Genomic DNA, 25,325 nt, shown 5'->3' with positions numbered 1-25,325 from the left:
ATTCACAATAGTGGGAGAATGGATGGTAAAAATGTTATGAGTCTGTATGAAATTCATTAGTAATATTTTTTAAACCACACAACTGTCAATAAATATAGAAAATTGAAAACGCTATTAAATATAATTGATGCATTCAAAAGTAAAAGTATTAGAAAGATTAGTGAAGAAGGCAAAGAGTTTGAGATTTAGCAATATAATGTATGCTAAATAAATGCAGTCATAAGCCATTCCTGCTAGAACAGGAAGAAAAAAAACTTTCAAGAAAAATTTAGAAAGTTTTACATTATTAAACAGCATTTTGAGGTTGTTTAATTAGTCATCAAACATTTACTAACTGCCTGTGATTGCAAGATGCTGTGTTACATGCCTTATGGTAAGCCAGAGAGACCCTGCCCTTGAACTTCAAATATACCAAGGAATAAAAATACAAAACAAAATTCATTACTGGTATTTTGAAAGAGGAAACACACAAGTGTTTCAGATGCAAAAAATAAGAAGGTAACCTGGTGTTATGCTATTCTAATCAAGTCAGCTATAACACACTTTACTGTCATGTAAGTTTAACACGTAACGTGGGGAGGGATGCATTCAGGGGGAAGAAAAGCACACTAGATTGTTTAGACAAAACAATGATTTATCCAAATCATACCTAGTAATCTATATTCCTGAAGTTGGTGAGGCAGTACATTAAAAGATTTAGGGAAGTCAGAAAACAAAAATCTCTCAGGAGAAGAACACAGATTCATTTTTAAACAGTAATTGTGAAATAAGAAGACACATAAGTGAAAATTCCATGGGAAACTAGGAGTGGGTGCATGGCTGAGGCTCAGAGGGAGGTTAAATTATGCATGTATATTTAAAAATCATCTATGAACAAACAGATAGTGAACCAATTGGTGATTACAAAGAAATAGAATAGAAAGAAGAAAAAGCTGAGGATTTTATATAAACACTATGAAAAGGAAAAAGAGTTGTGTGTACTTGAAACATTTTCTCAATTAATAATCTTTTATAACCTGATGATTCAGTTAATCATCAAAATTAAAAACTGGTTAAATTCCAGTTTAGAAACCTAACATTTCTATTTCATAATAAATGCTACTACAAACACTAAAAAATGCATTCTAACATATAATTACCTAGTAAATACCTATGAACCAAATTTATAGCAAACAAATGTACACAAATAAGCAAATCTTAAGATCTACTCTGTACTGGTTTAGGTTATGCAAAAAGTGGTATCCCAAAGATATTCACAGACATGGAAATATACACTACTATTAACAAAAATTTTTGGTGATATGCATTCCATCACATCAAGACAAAAGCCAAAATTAAAAACTTGTGAATAGGGAAAGCATGATATAAAGGAATTTCAGTTTCAGTTGATAAGAAAATTTGGAAAGCACAACAAAGTAACTATATGTGTTTACAGTGAGTAAACTTAATTGAAATTATCAGAAATAATATGATAAATAAAATAAAATGATCAGAAATAATATGAAAATAATTTAAACAAAATGATATAAATACAATGTCCAGATCATATGTTCAAAACTTCTGAGTGGGAGGGAGTTGGGAAAAATCAATTAGGCAGATCATCCCATGTTACATCAAGATTTGTCAATAGTATTTCATTCTTATCATTTATATAAAGTAAGATTTTTAAAAAATCAATGTAACTAATGACTTTTTTCCAGATAAAAGAATAAACTTCATTTGGCAAAATCTAGGACTAGGTAGTAGAAGGAAGAAGCATTAAAATCAAAAAGGATCAACCACACCTGTGTTGACAAAAAAAAAATAAATAAAAAAAAAATAAAATCAAAAAGGAAATTTAGTTTAATATTTACCTGATGTTGAAATGCAAAGAAAAGCTTTTCTAAAAATAAAAGTCAGTCAGTACAGCCCATAAAAGAAATAAATCAATAGATATGACCACAGAAATTTTTAAACTACATGTCAAAAATAACAAAATATTAAATTTGAAGGTAGATGAAAAAATGAGGGAAATTATACAATGTATACAATGAATATAAACATATGATGTTTATATTCAAAAATGATATATTTAATACAAAAGTTGTCTTATAATCGATAAGAAAAAATACATCTTATTAGAAAAATGGACATGGTGCATATAGAAGGATTTACAAAATTAAAATTACAATTGACCAATAAACATTTAGTTTTATTTAATCATAAAACTACAGATCAATAAATTAATGAGATATTTTTCTCTCTCAATATTTAAATTTAATTTGAAATAATAATAATAAACATTACATCCATGGTAGGCAAGGGCAAAAACTTTCAGGTTCTACTGGTATGTGAATTGCTACATTTATAGAAATCATTCCTCAATATACATTAATAACTTTAATTTTGACTTGGCAGTTTTACTTAAAGGATTTTATCATATTAACACAACTAAAAATGCACACAAATATGTATTACAATAATAGTTACTGTAAAATGACAAAATATTAGAAACAACCTAAATGCTAAATGATAGAAAATCATTTCAATATAGTACATCATTTAAAGAATACTATTCACCCATAAGTCTCATACTAATATTATAGACAATTAAACTAAGTTTTACAGAAATGGTAATGATAGCATTAGAAAACTTATAAGAATTGGTCCATCTGGCCGAACAGACTATTAATTGTTTCATATTAACTTACTAATGGACAGATTAGTTTGAGAGAAAAACTTCTCTGGGTGGTTCTTGTAATACCAGAAGCGAAAGCTGGAAAAAGAGAACAAAGAGCAAAATTATAGCTGCCTGGATAATTGCCTAAGGTTCTCTTAATAAAATAAATTTAATCTAGCCTTGCAGTAAATTAGCATATACACAGATGGTGGGGTTAACCATTGTTCTTTGGTGAGCCCTTTGTGTGATTTTTTAGACATATCTGGACTAAGCACACAGAAGTGATTCAGCCATGACTCCACCACTGCAAAACAGTAACGTTTTATATCATTTCAGAAGTATATGTGTTCTGCTCCTTTTTGACTAATATTACTTAGTATATATTGTATTAAAATTATCTTTTAGGTAGACTGACTGGGGATTTTTTTTCCATCACATTCACTAGGCTTTGCATTGCCCATTGCCCACTTGCCCAAACATCCAGAGACCCAAGCCTGCAAAGATTACCAAGCATCAGCCTCATCAATCATTTTGACAGCCAATGGGCTGCGTCAGAGACTCATAAGTTATTCTGTAGGAAAATCAACCCACTAGCAAACTATTAAGAAAGCTTGTCATCATGTTCACATTGTCTGCCTACTATATTTTCATGCTTTTTCTCATGAAAAGTGAGAATGAAATCAGCAAGCACAATGACAGGTAATGACAGGTAAAAAGTGATAATCTATCAAATTGTACCCCTCCCACAACACTTTCTAAATCCTGCTTCTCTGTTCTTTCTTAATCCTATGTTTCAAGAATACTACATTTTCCATTATTTTTTAGATACGTACATAATAAGTATTTTAATTTATTCATTAGGAGTTCCTTTACACAAGTCACATTGATGATTGTTTCAAAATACTGTTTTGTTTTGTTGCACTGAATGATCATCATAGCATTTGTAACTTACAAGCTCCATGACAAAGGAAAACTATGTTCATATTAGCTTAAAAATTGCTACAACATGGCTTTAAAAAAAAAAAGAATAGATGTAAAAAGATATAAGCCCACTTAAAGTATGAAGCATTTGATTAACTCTGAGATTGAGAGTTTGGGGGCTTCTAGTCAACTAAAACTCTAATCTGAAGAATAAAATTGACAATTTATTCAGTAAGAAGCAATTAGCTAATATGCTGGAAATACCTTTTGATTTCCACCCACATAGAAGATATTTTGTTTGCACATAAACAGTCAGAACAGATTTGGGTTTTTTTACTTTCCTGTAATATTTTGAGACAGCATTCTTTTTTAAAAACTGCACAAGCAAGTTATTCAATATAAACAGAACTTTTACAAATTTCTTTCCTCAGTGATTATTATAATTTTAATATTATTATTACAAAATGATATTAGCATTTAAGGTACTCTTCTTTCTTTTGGTTTTTAAATTTTCTGAAATCAATATACTTTAACAAAATCATTGATTTTAATTTTTTTTCTGGTAATAAGACTACTTGTAGCTCCTCACCCACAGATTTTTTTCTTTAAATCATGTTTTACACTGACAAAAACTAAACATAGCCTGGGACATTGAATTTTTCTACTTATTTTAAAACTTGAATTAATTATTTCCAACTAAGATCTAGCCTGAAGCACGTTTTTAATGAATGATTAAAGTTATCAGGGATGAAGTTGATAGAGTTATCCTTATTCTGAATGGTTCACTTTTATAACTTTAAATGGATTGGCAAATAAATAGTTTTTCCTTAATGTGCTTATATGAAACTTTTAAAAATCTTGAGTACTTTGATGGAGTGAGGGAATAAAGTGAAATGTTTCAAAAAGAGTAATCTCAAAATAGAATTTTTAACAACTATCAGAGTCTAAAAAAGGCAAAAATATATATTTAATTATCATAGTTGAAGAACAAATAACTTTTTAAATAATTAGTTTTAATTACATTTAAATACATTAATTTAATTAGTTTTAATTCCTTGAAAGTCCTCTGAAAAAAAAATGCAAGTGATACTTGTTTCTGGGAGAAGCACAATCTCCTGACAGTCTTCTTTCACAGTCATTACTTGTGGGCTTTATCTATTAATAGAACACTTTGGTTACTGTCATTATGTCTTTACAAGCTTTGACTCTGCCTGCAAATATTGATCTGCCAATGGGCTACCCAAGGACAATGGCACCATTAATTGCTAAGTGATCTGAAAAACAATTAGAGACCTCCTGGCTCCTATACAAATGGATAGTCAGAGCTGTCAGCCTAATCAGACACGGTTGCGCTTGCCTGTGGACCAGTTGGACTCCTCAAAAATGTCCTCCACATCTGTCAGTTTCCCACTTCTCACAATAAGCACATGCCAAACCTTATAGTTCTACCCTCTTGTTTTCTAAGAAATCTTTGTACCATATATGCACAAAGTGAGCAAGAATCATCTTGGCTCAACATAGTCCTTCAAGCCATATAAGAGATAAATAGAATCATCATTTTGCTTTAATTTATTTCCTTACTTATATACTTGCATGAGAAATAGAGAGAGTGCCATGGATCAAAGATACTGACAGAATTATAGTTATGGAAACAAAATCGAATTCAGATAATACTAATTCAAACCTTGTTTTGGAAAATTATTAGCTTTTTAATCTACAAATCTTAATCTTTCTGAGCATCACTTTCCTCTCCTCAAAAATGAAAATAATAACAGTGTTTATATTATTTGGCAATTTAAAAATACATGTAGTGTGGCAGTTATGAATGTTAGTCCATTCATCATACTGCATACATTCGATTCCAGACTTAGTTATTTACTAGCTGAACAACTTATTTAGGCCTGCCAAGTCTAAGTTATCTCACTTGTAAAGTGGAATTTATAATAACATATAAAAGAATATTTTATTGATCATTTGAGAAGGCCTGTGACATTTGAAAAATACAGTTTTTAAAAGAAAACTCTCACAATAAGGACATTTCTTCTTTGAAATCTCTGATCATACTCTTGTTACCAATTTTAAAATATTTTAATAGTCATGATTTCAATTATATTACAGGTTCAACAATGGAAAAATATTTAATATATATGGAACCTAGAAATACAAAAAACTCTTCTTGCTAACTTTGTTTGTATTCATTGTTTGTTTACATTCATTATTTTCAGCAATACTAGTGGCCAATCTGACTTACTAAAATATAAGTTGACAACAAATATCTACTATGTAGGGACTCCCCTACCACCACATGAAATGAATATATACTACTGGGCTTTAAGAAGTAGATATACAAAAATTCTCTTTAGCTTGCAGCTGCCCAGATGCAAATAAAATATCTGAGATTTCACACAACTTATACATACTTTCATATCTACATATCCCCTTTTTTTCCCCCTCCAGAAAAGTGATATCCAAAAAACCTACAATATACAGATTCTAGTTTTGATTTTTATTTAAAGGCAACCATGTTCAAAGACTCCTTTTGATTCAGTAATAATTCTTTTCATAATCCACAGGAATAGTATTTCTGTCTGATCTAACTGCCTTGATTATTAGAAAAAAATTATATTAAACACAGAGGCAAAAAATGTTTATTTTTAGAGTTTTAAGCAAAATAATTGCTTCTGTATTAAATTGCTTTAGTATACAAGCAGCACAACAGAAAATATTTCTATAAATAGCTGATTTTAAATTTTCAAATAATTTTACATGTCATTTCAAATAATTTTACGTGTAGTCTAGAAGAATAAAAGTAGTTTGCTTTCAAAAAGAGAACCTTTCAAGAAAGGACTTTAAATACACCCTTTAAATGCAACTTCAGAAAGCAATTCAGAGTTTCAGGAAAGAGAATGCATGGAGCCCCTAGGGTGGAGGCCTAGATATGACACCTCTAGTTTCCACCTGGACAGTTCCATTAACACATTTGAAACCCAGGAGACTCACCAGAGAGGCAGCATGCTGTTTTGTCTCTCTGGCTTCACCTTTTTCCGTTTGACAGTTACCCTTTGAGATCGAGGCGTGAAATGTGTCCAAACTACAGCATAATATTAGTTACATTAGCTATGACATTGGAAAGAATGTGCTTTAAAGACATTAAAATGTGAAATATAATTAAACAAATGCAATACATTCAAATAGAAAAGAATTTAAAATTGCAAAGCCTAATGGCTCAAAATTAAAGCAAGCTATGTCCCAGGCAAGCGTGTATGTCTACATGGCTGAGCTGGGCAAGTGGCTTACCCAGAAGGCAGAAAAATGTCAGGCGTAATAGAAGGGAAAAGAAAAGGTTGCCTCGTGGTATTAGCCAGATCAGTAAGAAACGTGCAGAGTTATAAAGGAAAGCAGATGGTACGTGTTGGCCACGCTAAAAACCAATACAACATCTAAAAGCTACACTCCTACTGTCCTGCTCTTTCTTCTTTGATTCATTCTAATTTGCCGAGGCATTTTTTGCTGTCACTGAGACACAAATACAAGGTCTTTGGAAAATTGCACAATACTTCTTTCCCTGTGCAAAATAAGAAGACTAGGACATTTTCATTAGCATATAAATACTCTTACAACCAGAAAATTAATGTTTATTTCCAAGTGCATTTACAACTTTTAGTGAATAATGGTATATGAAATCTAGCATATGGTATGTCACTTGCCCTTTCATTCTGAGACTAGCCAGTACAGTAGCTTGTTTCAAACCTTTTCTTTATGAGAATGAGAAAATCAAAACTTTTAAAAACTCTTCTAATAATAATGCAGTCATCCTGTCTCTGGCTCTGGCATACACAGCAAAATGGTACAATTGCAAATAATGGTCTATTCTTTGAATGTCCATAGAGTGCTCAAGCAGGCTTAATGTCCCCCCACTTTGAGATATGCCCTCTCTGCTAGAGCAGCCAGGCAAGGAGCACTGGGGAGGGCTGCCAGGCAAAGAGCTCAGAATCCGAGCAACCTTTGGTCCACTGAAGGTGTTTCAGAGGTAAGATGTGGGCCTTACTCTCAGTGGAAGCCTTAGGGTAGTGGATGTGCCAACAGAGGGGAAGCAGTCATTCCTGGGAGCCCTGGCTCGTCCATCCCTGCGGGCACTTGTGCCACTAGGTGGCAGTGGGTGGGGGAAGGGTGGGGGAGGAAAAGAGTCTGAATGGAGGAGAGCTGGCACTCTGGTCCTCCCTGTCCCTCTCCCCAGAAGGCAGTGGGCCCGGAATGTCCCAGCTCTGGGATCACACAGAGCCCCCAAGCCCCACTGGCCCCTGTGGCCACTTCAGTATGGGCAGGATTTGGGAAATGCTTGTGTGGGGACAGTGACATGAAAACTGAAGGGCTCATCCTCCCTGGGGAGGACAAAGGCACACAATGGGTGAAGAAGCAGTATGGTGCCCACCACGTGCCCCCGTGGCTTGGGCCTGTGGTGATGGGGAGAGACGTGGAGAAGACTAACAGTTCCCAGTTCACTGGCTGTAGCAGCTTTGGGGCTTGTGAGGGAGAGAAGCTCTCCAAAAGTTTGAGAGCCTGCTGACTGCCAAAGGTGTGAGGGAAGGAGAAGCAAAACCCCACCTACCCTTTCCATGGGACTCCAAGTTTCTTGGGGGGTGATCTCTGCCAAAATCTGGCTACTTCTTGTTCTGCTCCACAACTTCTTCCCATGGAATCATTGGTAAATTCTGTCACTTTTCCCTCTGTATTACACCTAAGCTATGTTTTCTTCATCTAAAACTTTTCCTTCTTTATGGGACAAACTGGTGACCGGTGTCTCTGGTCAGCCATCTTGCTCCGTCTCCCCAATTCCCAATTCTTTAGCCAGGTGTTGGCAGCGTATTCCAAAGCCAAGTTTCCGAATCTACCCACCAGATGTCCTTGCTTCATTGTAAGGGGAAATAGAGACCATCAAGGGCAAATAATTTTCTAATAATTACTGCTCTGCTAATGATCATCTGCATCCTCTTCTAACTTGTTAGAAAAATGATCTTTATTTGCTGCCTCCTCTTCCTCTCTTCCATTCAGTCTTCCATTCGTTATAATCCACCTTTCACTCTGATCACTCTAAACATGTTTTCAAGAAACAATTTCCTATCATCTCATAATTATGAAGTCCAATGGCCTTTTAACAATCCTCATCCTTCCTGACCTCATAGTCCAATTTGCTAAAACTGATCATCCTCTCTTTAGAACATCTTTCCTCATCTTCTAGTTCACCTTTGTTTTAGAACTTCACTAATCCTCTGATTTCATTTTGTCTTCTTTACCCGTAAGTTGCTCCATTTGCTACTTAAATACTCTTATCTCCCATGGTTTTATTGCTATCCATCTCTCTTCCCTCTGTCTTCTTGGGTAGGGTAATCATAAATTTAACAATCAATTGTGCAGTTAGGATCCTCAAATCCACATCTTTAGGCCTGGCCAGTCTTCTAAGTATCAAAAACATTTTTCCAAATGGCTGCTTTATTCAACTATCCCACTGTACCTCCAGCTTAGCCTGTCCAAAGCTGAACTCCTCATTGACCCTCTAATGCTTGCTTCTCCACCTGTTTTTCATAGAATAATAAATCATCATTTACTTGGTCACCACAGCTAAAAACCTACCATTCCCAAATCCTCACTCTTCCTAACTTCTAATGTTAAATACAGCTTTTGGGTCTTATTTTCTTAGATTACTTTTTTAAAAGGGTTCCATTCTTTCTAGTTCCATTATCCTAGTGAAAAAACACATTATCATGGCTATTTGGAGAGTATGGTGGTCCTCTTCTTCAACTTTCTCTTACAACAAAAATACCATTTATCTTGCTACCAGAGTTATCTATTTCAGTACATACTTTTCTATATCCATCTTCCATTTAAAAAATCTAGTTTTCCCATTACTACAGTGAATAAATCAAACTCTTCTCTATAGAATTCAGGTCATTTGTGATGTAGCTCCAAATACCTCTCCAGTCTCACCCCTAACTGCTACCTTCATTCGTTCCACGTTCCAGTCATATGAAACAACTCATAGTTGCGTTCACATATCACCACCTTCCAGAACCATGTGCAAACAATACTGCAATATGTGTGTGTAGTTACTATTCTCTGCTTTTACAATTCTACTGTCTTTATTCAAAACCTAGCTAACATGCATTGAACTTTTTCAAAGCAAGTCCTGCTCATCTCTTTCTTCTTTATTTCAGCAGAATTGCTTTCTTCTTTTTTATCTAAAATCACATGACTTTAGTGAGACTTTTGCCTTTATACATAAACTGAGATTGTGACAATAAAGTGATATATCATCTGGGAAGTCAGAATTATCTTAGTTTTTAATTCCATATGTTCTTTACAAGATATGAAACCTTAGAGGGCTTATTTTCCTCTCTGAAAATTAGTTTCCTCATCTTTCAAAAGAGAGATGACAAATATATCTCAAGGACTATTAAAGAAAGCATAGTGCCTAGAACATAAACCCATTGTTCAATTTCATTCACTTCAATAAAAAATAATAACAATAATAATAAAAGTATCATCTTTTAGATACATGCTAATGTTTTAAACATTTTTCTAAGCACTTTATATGTCTTAATTCATTTAATCCTCACAACAGCCTTAGATGATTATTACTATAATATTCCCATTTTATATGTGAGGATTCAAATACTTTAAAAGGTTAATTAACCCAACCAATGTCACAGATATAGTAAATAGGAGAGCTGGGATTTCAATCTAGGCAGTCTGGCTCCAGATCTCCATCTGGCTAAGAAATACAATTTGAAACATGTTTTGGTGTTTGTGCTTTTTCTCCAAGCCTCTGCCCTTTCTGTTTTGTGATCAGCTCCAATTCTGACCCCATTCCTGCCCAGATTCTGCCAGATCTCTGATTTTGGCATTGAGATTAGTCACTTCAGTTTTTGAATATCAGTTTTGCCCAACAGATCGTGGGTTTACAGATTTGTAAGCATTTCCTCCTGCAAACTCCAAACATCTTCCCACTATCACTATCTCAATTCCACTTTTAACAATCCCAACTGTGGTCAAATGGCCAGTTCTTCTCAAGTGGAGAGGTATTAAGATAGCTCTTCATAGAAACAAAACAAATATTATATTTTAAATAAGAAAAAAATACAACTGAGGTAAATTTAATTTAATTCAGGTCCTCAAATTTCTGGGTAATGTCTTAAATGAAAATAATTGATGGTTTAAGTAAGGTGATAGAGTTTCATAATTGATTTCTTACAAATATAATTTCCTTTTACAAGTCTGACAAAATTCCATTCTTCCCTATCTCTGAATACAACCCTCTCACTTGCCACAGACATGGTTTTTTATACTTGAGTCTTCATATCCAGCTCTCCTACCTTTTTATATTATCTTCATGAAAATATTTAAAGAATATAAGCAGAAAACCCTAGCATTAAATTAATAGCCTTAAAGCATATATTTCTCTCTTTCTTTTTAATTTCTAATTGTTTGAGATAATAAATATGCCGGATAAACTCAAAATTATTTTTATTTCAAGTGATTCTGGTTACAAGACTTTCTATTGTAGCAAAAGCTATTAAATCATTGGAAACACAAATGAAGATTAAATGAATGTAGGGCACATGAAATACTTCTTATCTTACTTTATTTGCTATGAATAAGTTTTAGCAGGAATCGTTAATCCAGTAATTCCAATAGTAAAACTGAAGAGGTTGTAAATTAAGATATTCATTGAGCTTTAAGGGCAGATCAAAAGCAATTGCTTTCTCGGAAATGTGCAGAGGAAAAAATATTGAGAGCCATAAAGGGAATCTAGGAGGTTGAAATGCCAATGCACCTAGCAAGCTTTTCCTTTAGGACCTACATCTTGTGCTGAAATGCTCTGAAGATTACGCACCCTATGTCAAACCAAACAAAGAAGCATGATCTGTTAACATTTTTATAAGGATTCAGGGAATATGTGTATTGTTTGAGATTCTGCTTCAATCTCTAAGAACAAAAAAAATAAGACATTTGTGGCACATTGAACTAAAATTGTTTCCAAAAAATGTAATGTTCACAAAGGCTCTTAAGGATCTATCTAGAGGTACAGCATAGCAGACATCAGCATCAGCACCTTATGGATACTGACTGTATGGAGAATAAAGTTACCTATTCTACTAATTTATGTCATAGAAAAAATCTTTTTGCAGTAAAACATGGTATTAATTATAGCAAATTTCGATAAAAGATCTATACCTTTCAGAGAAGTCAATCAGTATTTCATGTAATCTTCTTTAGTGGAAAATATATAAGGACAAAAACAGTAAACCCATGCCAGAAATCAAGGTTGAAATATATGAGAACTGGGTTCACAGTAGTAAACTCTCTCGGTAGCATATTTTTCACCTTGTATTGTTAACACCAAGCAAAAAAGACTGTCAGACTATAGGGAAAATTAATAGCTGGACCTATGCTGGGAAAAGAAAAGTGCTTATAACTGGACCAAAATATTCACATAACTCCCTTGAGTCTATATTTAATCAGTGTCATTTTCCAGCATAAGAAATCTTCATCTTTATTTACAGCTTCTACCTTGGGAGGGCAGAATTTTCATGATCTGTTTCACTTGGAAAACTTTCAGCATTCTCTAAAAATATAGATTTTTTTTTTTTTTTTTTTTTTAGAAAATGAGCTTTTCTACATATTTCCTATAGCAAGAGAATCTTCCCTCTGGCAACAAAGTACCTTTCCAGAGAAAATACTAATGTCCAATGATCAAAGTAGCTGTGAGTAGACATTTAAAATAAGGAGAACTATTCCTTACCAGGGGTGACTTGTGACTTTCTTTCATTCTCAGTCCATTACTGGGCCAAGGAAATTCTTTTATTAAAGGAGCTAACGTTGTCTTAGAACACACGGAGCAGGACCGCAGGGAAATAAGTCATTGGAACCGCAGAATATGAGTTGAAAGTTGGGAGATGGGGGTTCAGGAGAGCAGCATGAGCCGCAGGTGACTGAGGGTTGAATGAGGGCAAGCCTCGGCCAAGAGACATCTGAAATAGCTGCTGAATTGAGGCCTTTAAATCCAAAATGTTTCTCTTGCTGATTGCAGAGTGCTGTGATTTCAAGTCAGAAAAGCATGTTCCTGCTGGCCTGGAAAAGAAAAAAACATCCAAGTTATGAACTGTCTGTGGGGTTTGGGGTAGACTCTAGGAGCTGAAAGCAAATCCAATCCAACAGTTAGCAAGGAAATGGGGCCTTCAAGACTCAATGTAGCTGAATTCTGCCTACAAGAGTGAGCTTAGAAATGAATTCTTTACCACATCCTCTAGATAAAAACTCAGCCTGGTGGACACCTTGATTTCAGCCATGTGAGAACCTGAGCAGACAATCTGGACACTCTGCGTCCTGACTTTTGATTTATGGAACTGTGTGCTAATAAATGGATGCTGTTCTAGCTCCTGCATTTGCAGTAATCTGTAACACAGGAATGGAAACTACTACAATCGGAAAACGGATGATGATACTATTAAGAAGCAACCCTGAAGAACAGGAAACCCACACAGGCTGGCACTAGTCCTCAGGAGGAAAGGCAATATCTTATTAGGACTTAAATCCTCTGAAGACATATTTCAAATTGGCAATGTGGGGCGAGGTGACATAATAAGGTAGAACATAGAAGCATGAGGTAGCTGAGTTACTGAAGTTGGCTTTTTATATGGTGTTATTTCCTGATGCAAAGAAACAAAAATCTAAAAACACTGTATTGGTTTTTTGCTCCCTGAAACTGAAAAGAAGCATTTTATAAAACCATTCTCAAGCCTTTCTGTGCATTAGCGTCATCTAAGGAGCTTTGAATAATCACAGAGTTAGGCAGAATCATAGAATCCCTGGAGGTGAGACCCAGGCTTACCTACATTCTCATAAACTGTCCAGATATTTCCACCCAATGAGCAGTTTAGTTTGAGAACCAATGCTATAAAGCTCATATCCCGAAAAGTGAAGGCTTTAATATTCAACTCCAATTTGTGGAGAAAATCAGACTGAAAACTAGTATTAAATTTTCATTCTGAAAATAATAACTGCTAATATCTGGCAAGTACTTACTATCTGGTTTTTTGAAAGCATTTTCTAAGTAGGAAAAGTCCTGTGAGGTAGATACTGTCATTTTCATTACCCCCATTTTCCACGTGATAAAACTGAGAAATGAATGAATAACTTGCTCAAAGTCACAAGCAAGTGCATACGACAAACTATGAGCAGCCTACTGCCTACAGCCGCCAAGCTGTGTCTGCTCTCCATAATGCCTTCATGGATCTAGACTGGTGTGTCGCCCGTATCAACTGCAGGTGGAAAGCAAATAGCATTTTCTGTGGCAATTCTTTTTTCTCTTGGTCATACTCTCCCAAATATGTGAAATAAAATTATTCATGCTTTTTCCCCAAAACATTTAGTGCTAAATAAACCTTCTTGACTGTCTAATCACTATTTGATTCAAAGGTAGCTGTTACATAACACAATCCACTTAAGACATCTCTTCTTTCTTAAGGTAATCAAAATCTATCTAACATGTTCATACAATATATATGGTTCTCAAAAATGACATAAGAAAGCTTTGCTGTTTATCAAGTGGAAAAGAGTGCAGAGAGGTCAACACTTAATTACTTGCTGGATTATACCTGCGCCTCTGAGAAAATCCATGGAGGAGATGATCTTCATAAGCATCGTTCATTCTGTCACACGATGGCTAGATAGAAACTCCTAAAGAGAGATTTGCATCCATAAGATTTCCACTAGAAGTCCCTGATTTCTGGATTCAGTTAATTCATGAAACACGTATTTATGGGCACCTTAGAGGTACAATACACAGTCCTAATTGTTGAGGGTTAATAAAATAGATCATCAAAGAGATTATAAACTAGAGGAGAAAATCAGCAGCACACACACACACACACGCAACACATAAAAAGTTAAACCTGATAATTATCCTAGTAATGCAACAGGAAAAAGTGTCATGGAAGTTCAGATGAAGAGAGGTGACTTCTGACCAGGCATAAATAAAGGAGTGTCGATGAGTACTTTTGTTTGTTTAAGTCACTTACATGTATTGGAAAGGCATCATTATTATGCTTGCTCTTGAGTAGAATTCCATGAGAATCTACTTAGGCCTTTCATTAGTATTTACTTTTTGTTTTTAATAATTTAAAGAAGTTCTTTGTGACATTGCTGTTTCATCCATAAGGCACGTGTCCCAAATACAGATCATGAGAGAAACAGCTCTAAAGCTTTGTTTCTATGCAGTTCATAATTTAGGTGTTTAAGATTTTAATCTTTGGAAATTCCATGTATAAATTCTGAATTTTATGAAATTATTTGCCTTAAATGCACATGTTATTTGACATCGTCCATCTTTCCTCCAGCTCCGAAACCTAATGTACCTTAACGAAAAATATTGTGTCTTCTACTTTTCAAATGAGGAAACAACAGGAAGTTTGATTTTCTAAGATAACCCAGGGAAGGGCACAACATGATTAGTATCAAGGACCGTAACTTCCCTCTAACTGGGTCAGGTGCAGCCAGCCACCTGCGGTCCTATCCCTTCGTTTCTCTGCCGCCTGAGGGTTCAAGATAAAGACTCTCAAAGTGTTAATAAATTATCTGTGCAGGATTAATTGGCATGAAACAGGATGTTTCGTGTTTAACAAAATGGGAAATCTATGTTCAGCATTTATTATACCAAATGTGTAATTTTCCCCCACAAAAGGAACAAGGAATTGTTTACCTTAGCCCCATGTGCTGAAAAGAGTAGGTAACTCACACTAGAGAGAGTGCTGCCTACGGCAGAGACACAGGCTAGTTAGACTGCTCAAGTGAAAGAAGGAAGGACAAGTGAAAACCATAAAAACTAGCCATAAAGTTACCAACTAAAAGGATCAATTGGCCATCAGTTTGCAGAGCTCAGGAGGCTAAAAGAAAGACTTCCATGGAAAGCAACTGAGTACTTAAGTGGGTACTTAAATATTTATTTGAAAAGAAAGGTTAAGGAAAGCCTAAGAATTTTCTGTGATTTTTGATAACTCTGAAGCAAGAAACAGGCATTCTAATTCATGAGACACAAATGAGAAAAGGAGAATCAGCAAAACGTGGATAAACAGAAATCACATCAGATTAGAGATGAATCCATTAGCCATGCTAGTTAAGAATTAATGCAAGTTCCTTTTGAATATAAACTGAAAGTTGTTATCAGAACACTACTACATATATATTTTACTTATTCAACATAGTTATACCAAAGCTGCTATAAAATGGGTATCTTTAATATTTCAGAGTTTGCATTCAGTTATCCTCAGCATGTTTTTTATAACCTCACCTTTTTAATGATCTACATTTTAAAAATTCTATATATTGCTTTATTCATTTAAAGACTATTTTACATTTATCTCTTGATTTGTTCCAAAATAAATTAACATTGATTACAGAACTACATATAAACTGAATGGAGAAAAATATACAAAATAATGTTGGATTTAGATAATTATTTCTACTACACCAGTGCTCAGTGAAGATAAAATGAATCAGCAGCATCCTCACAGAATATGACTTTAACAGGGCATAGGTTTCATTCAGTGTCGTTGCATCTTGTACTTCATCACCAAGACAATGCAATAACTAGCAGAGAAGTTCTATTTAACTACTTGAAAATGAGCATTTTATCGCCTTCACTTGTTAATACCATGGCCTTGCTCTACTACAGGACAAAGCCCTGTGTCTGATTTATGACTTTGTTCCTCAAGCTTGGCATATATTTAGCAAATGAGTAAATGGGCATAATAAAACTCTTCCAGGGAAATGGACCAACTGATGTTACGAAGACAATAAGCACATAAAATATATGGAGTCACAGATTCCAAACTCAATATAGTACTTGCCTACTTCAAATCGCATTAATATTAATTATTATGAAAGCAGAATTCTGTCTCTGAAATTAAAAAATAATAATAATTCCAGAATTTTAAAACTTAAAAAATGAGGCAAATTTTATTTAATTTGATAAAACTTAATATTTAAAAAATAGAAATAATCTAACCATACCACAAAGTAACATAGACTTTTAATTTATAGAGTAAAAGTATAACTCTCCATGATGGAGAAACAGTATACTTTACAAATATTAATAAAGGCATTCCTTTTTGGCCAGGTTGAAACCAGATTTTTCCTCCTATCTGAAGTAAATTTAACAAAAACAACACACAAAATCATAAGGTCAGAAACTGCGAATCAAACCATCGTAAATCAGGGATGGCCTGTACTTTCACTCAAGATGGTTGGCCTGGGAAAGCTGGAGGTGGGCTGACTCAGAGTGAGGCATCTTCTTTGGTTGGTTAGGGAGCATATTTGTTTCTCTGGTTTGTGCTGAGTTAGAAAATAGGCGAAACAAGGAAGCTGCAATCATTGATGAAGTCCTGATTATTCTGGATCAATTGTAACAAAGATTGTGATTTGGCTTCCTGACCCAGTTGCTGCAGAAATTATTGCTCAATGCTGTATTTTCATATTTGATTATGAATAAAAGTTTCCTCTGGAGCCACAACAAATAGTCCTTCTGGTATGCAATTATGTTAGAATTCCATTGTCTCTGATGAGACTCTGATGTTGTCCCATAGCCTCTGGTTCTCTGTTCTTTTATTTTTTTTCTATTCATTTTTCTTCAAGTTCTTATGAATAGACTGATCCAAATGGACAATTATTAATAATATACTATGAAAAAGTGCTTGCCTTCATTAAACATCAGAGAAATGCATATTTAATGCAAAATTAGATTCCACTATACACCCAACAGAATGTCTAAAATTTTAAAAAGACAAAAAATACTAAATGTTGGCATTAATATATAACAGCCAAAATGTCTTGATCCTATTAAATATATAATGCCAAGACTTCTCTTTGTGAACTAAATCCCATTCTCTCACATCATTCCAGCAATGACCACTATTGTTTCATAAATGTTTTTCCTCTCTACTGGATCGCACTAATCAGAACAGGAATCAAAACTAAAATTCTTCTCCTAGCCCCAAATCCCTCTCTGGTAACTGCCTCACTTACATGCCTACATTTACAGCTCCCTTAGTGACTCCATTCAGCACCATGGCTTAAAATACATCTACATCTTGATGACTCACAAACTTATACTTATAGTTCTAATCTGTCTCCTAAACTCCAGACTCATATATCTGTCTTCGTTTCCACTTGAGTGTCTTCTGGGCAGCTCAAACTTAAATTCTCGAAACCCATCCTCACTCTGCAAAAAATTTCTTCTGTCTGTAAATGGCAACTCCATCTATTCAATTGCTTAGTCCAAACACCCTGAGGTCATCTTTGACTTCTCTCCCATAACTCGCAGCTACTCTTTCTCCCTAAATGCAAATTTAACCTTAAAAACATGTCTGAAATAAGACCACTTCTATCCCTTTCCAAGCCATAACAACTTACTCTGTTTTGCACCTTGCACTCCCACAGTCTATTCTCATCAGAGCAGCCAGAAGGACTTTTTAAAACTCAAATAAAATGCTACCATTCCTCTATGCAAAATCTCCAGTGACTCCCCATTGTTTTAAGAATAAAAGCCAAGAATCTTACAATTTCCCTTAAATCTCTAATGATCTGTTCCCCCACTTCTATGACTTTATCTCCTATTGCTCTCCTCTAAGTTCTTTATGAGACTGCTAAGAATTTTGTTATTAATCCAAAACCTCAGAAAATATTAATATATTATCCTGGAGTAATATCAGACAGGAAAAAAAATTGTTCCAGTAAAAAGTAGTCAAGGATTTTGATTATATCATTTTTGCTGGTCTTTAAAATGAGAAATAAGGTTATTATTTCATTACTGGTCTATACTTAATCTTGATGGTAAAGATTAAAACATTATAAAATTAATTAGTTACTATATATCTCTAAACATCTCTGTGATATGACTTAAATATACAATCAGGTCTGAGGGTGAAGTCTTGCATATTTAAATGAACAGTGAAATCTCTTTTTGCAATATTTTGAAGTCCTTAATCAATGCTCTTTTATGGTGATTATAAATAATATTCACAAGTAATCAATATTCTGTTTTCACTGATATCTGGGGGGGAAAATATATGCATGGAAGAATGATTTCTCCATTAAAATGAAAGCATTTTAGTAATACTATTCATAGTATTTTTTCTTAAGTCAACTTTCTAAATGTCCCTTATATGAAATGTTAACAACAGAGTGTAGATCACATTACAGTTAACCCTTGAACAATACAGGTTTGAACTGCCTGAGTCCACTTATACACAGATGTTCTTCCATCTCTGCCACTCTGAGACAGCAAGACCAGTCTCCCCTTCCTCCTCCTCCTCAGCCTACACAATCAGAAGATGATTAGGATGAAGACTTTTATAATGATCCACTTCCACTTAATGAATAGTACATATACTTTCTCCTCCTTATGGCTTTCTTAATAACATTTTATTTTCTCTAGCTTACTTTATCATAAGAATACAGTATATAATACATATAGCATACAAAATATACGTTAAACAACTATTTATGTTATTGGTAAGGCTTCCAGTCAACAGTAGGCTTTTAGTTAAGTTTTAGGGGAGTCAAAAGTTATGCACAGATTTTCAACCACATGATAGGGGGTGAGTAAAATTGGGGGTCAGCAACCCTGACTTTCCTGACTCCTGAATTGTTCAAGAGTCAACTGTACTTAAAATAATAAAAAGGTGTAGTTATAAGATTTCAGCATTGAAACTGAGAATATTTTTATTTGTCCAACCATTTAATTATTAGGCAACTACTGTGTACCAGACACCACGCTCTACACATGCAGCAGTGTGCAAGCAGACATGGGAACTCTCCTCATAGAACTAACAGCGTAGAATGTTATTACTCTTTTGCTACATTCACATTGCCAAGCCTTGCAACAGAAAAATGTGAAAAATCCAGTTGTAAACCTTAAACATATACAACTTTTATTTGTCAGTTATACCTCAATTAAACTTAAAATAATCTGTAACAGAAAATTTATGCCAAGTGAATTTTAGTTAAGAAAGACATACCATATTTTATCTAAGTGTGCTCCTAAATTAGCACAGTACTAAGTATGTATCTGAGCCTCAATGAACTTATATTTCTTAAGGAAAGATATCTTACCTTATTTGTTTTGTATCTTAACCAGCTAGCAATTAATTTTTAAATTTAGACTTCTATAGCAGATCAAACATACACTGTTACTAACCAAAAAAATAAAACACACAAAAACCCACCACCAATTAACTTTACTATCCCTACTTAAACTTTTATTTCATGACTTTACCACATTTGATAAATATTGTTAGTATTATTGGTAAAGGGAAAAAGGAAAAAATGGTATTCCTTGAGTACATTCCTAGAGTCAGGCACTGTGTAAAAACTTCATACACATTGCGCCATTTAATCATCTTAACATCACGGTCAAATAGCAATTATCACTTGCCATTCTACAGAAGGGAGACGCGTCATAGCAGGTAGTGAACTCAGATTTCCTGGCTTCAAAGCTTATGCTTTTAAACACTGCTACTTCTCACCCTCGGGCCTCATTATGTGTTCTCTCTGGCAAAAGAACATATTGTTCTCCTTCACTCAGACGAGTCTCCTCCTCTGGGTCAATCCCCAGTTATAGTTTGCCAAATTCACCCAGGTTATGGCTGTCACCTGGTTTAATTATTAATAATGCCCCCTTTCATTCTCAAAAGTGTCTGACTATAGATGATAAATCACATAATAGGAGGAGGATCAAGATGGCGGACGAGAAACACTGCCAGAAAGAGTGTCTCTGCAGAAAAGACAAATTCTAGCAGAAATTAGAAAAAAGAAGCAAGAAGGCAAGCATACAGCAGACGAGGGCCGTAAGGAGGGGTACCTGAGACCCCTGGAGACTCCACGGGAGGAGGCTGTGGAGGAGAACTGGAGGCTGAGACCGCCGGAGCAGCCCGGAGACCAGCAGGAAGGGTAGGTGGATAAATCACCTTTCCCCTCCCCTGCATTTGGGACTGCTCGTGGGCTCCCCAGCGGGTGGAGAGACCTGCGGACACCAGCCCAGAGACGGCCGCCGCCAGCTAGCGGTGAGCCTGTAGCAGACTCGGCACCAGACTCCCAAATCCCTTGGGGCACCTCCGTGTGCACAGACCCAAGCCGCACGGCAGGCGCCATATTGCCTCCTCCGCCCCTCCGCCGACCCTACCCACGGCTGCCCAGAGAGACAATACAGCCACAAGCCGGAGGCACCTCCAGGGAACGGGACCTTCCCTTTTGGGACCCTACAGCTGACTAAGGGGAACTCAGACTGTGAGCTCCCTACCTGCCAGCCCTCCCAGGGCCTGCTGGCATGGTGTTCCCAGGAGAACCGTGCCGACTCAGAGGCTGAGAGACACAGACACAGCTTGGGCTCCCTGCGGGTGAATTGGGACTGGAACTCCTCTCCCTGGTGGGGATACAGTTTGAACTCTGGGACCCAGAGGTCGGACCTGCAGACCAGATCCCATGCACTGAGGTCTAGCATTGCCCGGGGCACAAAAGGGATATTTGTGAACAGCCTGCTGAGATGTGTGTGCCTCCAGGGGCAGATCAGCGTCCTAGAGGGCAACCCTCCCCCCAAAGGGAGGCCGTGCGCCCAGCCCAGGCAGCGTTTCTGCACAGGGAACATCCCCACCGGCATCACAATCCAGGGAGGCCTGGTGATGTGTGGTCTGGCCTGCTGGCAGAGGCCCAGGAGTAGCTGCAGAGTTGGGGAGGGTGGAAAGAAGTGAGGCCTGCTCCAGACTGTGGGTCTCAGACAGCCCCACCCCCACAAGCAGACTTTCTGGCTGAGCGGTACCATTCCAGCCCCGCCCTGACAGCTTTTCCTGGAAGCAGAGAACAGAACTTTGACCCCTACTAACGGCATTGGTGGTGCCTGAGGGCAGGCTTACCCAACCCAGCTCCGCCCAGAACAAGAGCTGATAACAGGACACAAAAACAACAGCATAGCCTGTTCCTCCAAGCAAGCACCACCTACTGAAAGGGACGGCATCCTGCACAGCCTTTTCACGCCACCCACTGACTCATTATACAGGGAGTGGTCGAATCTCACCCACAGACACCACCTTCCGGCTCAGAAACTAAACAAGGCGTGTGAATACCCAAAGAGAAACCTCAAGGAAAGAAACAACAATTGATCGACATGGGAAGAAAACAGCGAAGGAACTCAGGAAATATGAAGAACCAAATGGAAAACACACCCCCAAAGAGGAGCACCAGCCCCCTAGAAACAGACACCAACCCAGATCAGGCAACCAAAATGACAGAAGAGGAATTTCATATGTGGTTCATAAGAACACTCACCGAGCTGCAACAACAACTCAATAACCAACACAAAGAAACCACAAAAAGCCTCCAGGATCTGGAAAAAGAAATGGACACAATGAAGAAAAGTTTAACCGAACTCCTGGAAATGAATAATCAATTCAGGGAACTACAAAATACAGTAGAAAGTCTCAAGAACAGGGTAGATCAAACAAAAGAAAGAATCTCAGAGATTGAAGATAACACCCTCCAACTAAATAAAACCATCACAGAGATAGAGCAGAGAAACAAGAGAAAAGAGCAAAGCCTATAAGAGATGTGGGATTATGTGAAGAAACCTAATGTGAGGGTCATAGGATTACCAGAAGGGGAAGAAGACAACACCCAAGAGTTGGAAAAGCTATTTGAAGATATAATAGAGGAAAATTTCCCAGGCCTTGCTCAAAATCTTGATATACAAGTTCAAGAAGCTCAGAGGACCCCTGGGAGATTCAATGCAAACAGGAAGACGTCACAACATGCTGAGACTGACCAAAATATCAGACTGACCAAAGTATCAACTAAAGAGGCCCTTCTAAGAGCTGTAAGACAAAAGAAGCAAGTGACATACAAGGGAAAGCCAATTCGAATAACACCAGACTTCTCTACTGAGACTTTACAAGCAAGGAGAGACTGGGGCCCCATTCTCACTCTTCTGAAACAAAACAATGCCCACCCTAGAATCTTATTCCCTGCAAAACTAAGCTTCATATATGAAGGAGAAATAAAGACATTCTCAGACAAGCAAAGTCTCAGAGAATTCACCAAGACAAGACCAGCCCTACAAGAAGTACTCAAAACAGTGTTATGCACAGAACACCATAATAAAAACTCACGAATATAAAAACAACCAAAACCCAAAGATTAAAGGCCATATAATACAATGGCTCAAGAGAGAAATCAAAGCAACAACATCCAACCCAACAGAATGAACAGTAATCTACCTTACCTATCAGTTCTCTCAATAAATGTGAATGGCTTAAACTCTCCACTCAAGAGACATAGGCTGGCTGAATGGATAAGAAAATACAGGCCAAGTATATGCTGTCTTCAGGAAACACATCTAACCTGTAAGGATGCATATAGACTAAAAGTAAAAGGGTAGAGATCAGTATTCCAGGCAAGTGGAAGCCAAAAGAAGGCTGGCGTGGCAGTTCTAATTTCAGACAATTTAGTTTTTAAACCAACAAAAGTAGTGAAAGACAAAGAGGGTCATTATATAATGGTGAAGGGCACACTTCAACAAGAAGAGATAACAATTTTAAATATATATGCACCCAACTTAGGTGCACCCGGTTTCATAAAGCAAACCTTACTAGATCTAAGCAAATGGATTAATAGCAACTGCATCATCACCGGAGATTTCAATACCCCACTGACGGCACAAGACAGATCCTCCAAACAGAAAATTAATAAAGAAATAATGGACTTAAACAAAACCTTGGAACAACTTGGTCTGACTGACATCTACAGGACATTCTACCCAAAATCCACTGAATATATGTTCTTCTCATCAGCTCACAGGACATTCTCTAAGATTGACCATATCCTAGGACACAAAGTAAATCTCAAGAAATTTAAAAAAATAGAAATCATAACCATGTACCTTCCCAGATCACAGTGGAATAAAAGTAGATATCAACCCCAACAGAAACTCACATTTCTACACAAAAAACGTGGAAATTAAATAACCTCCTACTAAATGATTACTTCATAAATGAAGAAATCAAGATGGAAATAAAAAAATTTTATACTCCTACACTGCTGGTGGGACTGCAAATTAGTTCAACCTCTGTGGAAAGCAATATGGAGATACCTTAAAGTGATACAAGTGAATCTACCATTTGATCCAGCAATCCCATTGCTGGGCATCTACCCAAAAGATCCAATGACACTCTACTAAAAAGACACCTGCACTCAAATGTTTATAGCAGCACAATTCATAATTGCAAGGCTGTGGAAACAGCCCAAATGCCCATCAATCCAAGAATGGATTAATAAAATGTGGTATATGTATACCATGGAGTACTATTCAGCTCTAAGAAACAATGGTGACTTAGCACATCTTATATTTTCCTGGTTAGAGCTGGAACCCATACTATTAAGTGAAGTTTCCCAAGAATGGAAAAACAAGCACCACATATATTCACCAGCAAATTGGTATTAACTGAACAGCACCTAAGTGGTCACATAGGTACTACAGTAATAGGGTATTGGGCAGGTGGGAGGGGGGAGAGGGGGGCGGGTATATACATATATAATGAGTGAGATGTGCACCATCTGGGGGATGGTCATGCTGGAGACTCAGACTTGTGGGGGGCGGGGGAGAAATGGGCATTTATTGAAACCTTAAAATCTGTACCCCCATAATATACCGAAATAAAAAAAAAAGAAAAATAAATAAATAAATCACATAATAACTCTTATTTCTTCTGCATCCTGGTTGTCAGTCCCCATTATGGTTTTTCCAAGGTGTAGCAACTTATCCAAAGATTGTAATAAAAACACAAGGCCATAGTCACCAAAACAGCATGTTCTTGGCACAAAAATAGAGACATAGACCAATGGAAGAGAACACATAACCCAGATATTAAACCATCTACCTCTAACCAACTGATCTTCAACAAAACAGACAACATACATTGGAGAAAAGAAGCCCTATTCAAAAAATGGTGCTGGGTAAATTGGATAGCCACATGCAGATTGATGAAATAGGACCCCTATCTCACCACTAGCAAAAATTAATTCAAGATGGATAAAAGACTTAAATGTAAGGCATAAAACCTTATGTTTAAGAAGAAGAAAATACAGGAAATACTCTTTTAGACATTGGCCTAGGCAAAGAATTTATGACTAAAACCCCAAAGGCAATTGCAGCAACAACGAAAATAAATAAATGGGGCTTGATTAAATTAAAAAGCTTCTGCACAGCTAAGGAAATAATCAACAGAGCAAATAGACAACCTACAGAATGGGAGAAAATATTCACAAACTATACATCTGATAAAGGGCTAATATCCAGAATCTACAAAGAACACAAACAAATCAGAAAAAAAAACATTAAAAAGTGAGCAAAAGACATGAACAGAAGCTTTTCAAAAGAAGATAGACAAATGGCCAACAAATATATGAAAAAAATGCTCAGTATCACTAATCATCAGGGAAATATAAATTAAAACCGCATGGGATATCACCCTGTCAGAATGGCCTTACTATATAAAAAACCCAAAAACAATAGATGCTCATGTGGATGCAGAGAGAAAGAAACACTTATCCACTGTTGGTAGGACTGCAAATTAGTTCAACCCCTATGGAAAACAGTATGGAGATTTCTTAAAAACTAAAAGTAGATCTACCATTCAATCCAGCA

General features: G+C 36.2%; 1 long non-coding RNA gene across 3 annotated transcripts in view; it reads right to left on the bottom strand.

Annotated features, from left to right (window-relative positions):
* Positions 1–2,256: 2,256 nt before the first annotated feature.
* LOC142864870 (uncharacterized) overlaps positions 2,257–25,325 on the bottom strand; it is a 118,686-nt gene continuing 95,617 nt past the window's right edge. Inside the window, exons 5-7 of one of the 3 annotated variants that reach the window (XR_012915185.1) lie at positions 12,381–12,709; positions 6,581–6,671; positions 2,257–2,755 (exon numbers count right to left, since the gene is read on the bottom strand). This is a non-coding gene — a long non-coding RNA (uncharacterized LOC142864870). Of the gene's footprint in view, positions 2,756–6,580; positions 6,672–10,729; positions 12,710–25,325 lie in introns of those variants that run through there. The other 2 variants (XR_012915184.1, XR_012915183.1) reach the window with 2 other exon arrangements.

Source organism: Microcebus murinus, chromosome 27 (genome assembly GCF_040939455.1).
Source record: "Microcebus murinus isolate Inina chromosome 27, M.murinus_Inina_mat1.0, whole genome shotgun sequence".
Classification (NCBI taxonomy): Eukaryota; Metazoa; Chordata; class Mammalia; order Primates; family Cheirogaleidae; genus Microcebus; species Microcebus murinus.
Note: the sequence above shows the minus strand (reverse complement) of the source record. Positions and strands in the feature narration are given on the sequence as shown.